Here is a 1,087-nt window from a genome sequence, read left to right on the forward strand (position 1 = left end):
GTGTACGCGGTGCTGACGTCCACGTCATAGCGACTAAGACTGGAGCGACTGGACCTGAAGGTCTCCGACCCAGTTAGGGGTGTTTAGTATATGATAGAGATCGGCTACCACTGCCAGGGCAACCTTGCTCTCCCTTATCCTCTGGAAGAGCAGATCTTGTGCCCGTTTCAATCGTCCCAAGTTGATCTGGAGCAGGCCCCGAATCCGGCTCATCTCTTTAGTTTTCGGCGGAACGCATGCCGCCCCTCCCATTCTGTGGGTGGTGAGCACACCAAGTGACTCACAGAGCGGGCACCTAGGCACGGAGGCAGGGCAGCGCTTGGCCTGATGACCGATATCTCCGCACCTGTAGTATAGGTGCCCCCGGTCTACCGTAGATCCGCAGGTCACTTACGTGTCCCAGCTCTAAGCATCTATAACATCTTACGGGCCTCTTCGGGATGGCTTCGACCCTCGCCATTGACCAGCCCACAAGAATTCTTGTCTTAGTTTCCGTGCTGTTGCTGTTGGGCGCCTTATCCAGACTGAACCAAGGCCACCTCTGGAGGTCCTGATGTCTCCTACTCGAATTTCCAGTGCCCTGCATCCTCCGGCCCTCGCCAGGGTGTCTCGAAGTTCCTCCTTCCCGACCAACATGTCGATCTTAGTTACCCTCAGCTCCGCCGTCCTTATTGGGGCCGCAACTTCCGCCGTGGTCGGATCCAGGGCTTGTGTCAACCGTGCTGCAAGCTCTCTTTGTCCCCGGGATCTTCTAGAAGAATGCTCGCAGTCATCGCCTTCTTGATTTTGACTCGTTCAGTACCGAATTCAGCTAGCGGAACTTTCTCTAGTCGTCGCCAGCACTTCGGCATACGATGTTTTCATCCCTTCGCTCAGCGTTAGGGTGGTTCCAGGCATTTCGGCAGCTCCTGGTCTCTTCGCATCCTTCTTCTTTTTCTTATGCTCGACTACCTTCCATTCACCACTCTTTTGCTCCTTCGAGGGTAATGATATTTGGGTGACATTGCCCTCATCCATGGTTGCCTTTCTCCGCCTTGTTTCCGTATTATGACGCCAGTCCTGTAGGCATCAGGCTTCCAGGGCCTTC

This window comes from Bombus impatiens, unplaced genomic scaffold (genome assembly GCF_000188095.3).
Source record: "Bombus impatiens unplaced genomic scaffold, BIMP_2.2 scf_0517, whole genome shotgun sequence".
Classification (NCBI taxonomy): Eukaryota; Metazoa; Arthropoda; class Insecta; order Hymenoptera; family Apidae; genus Bombus; species Bombus impatiens.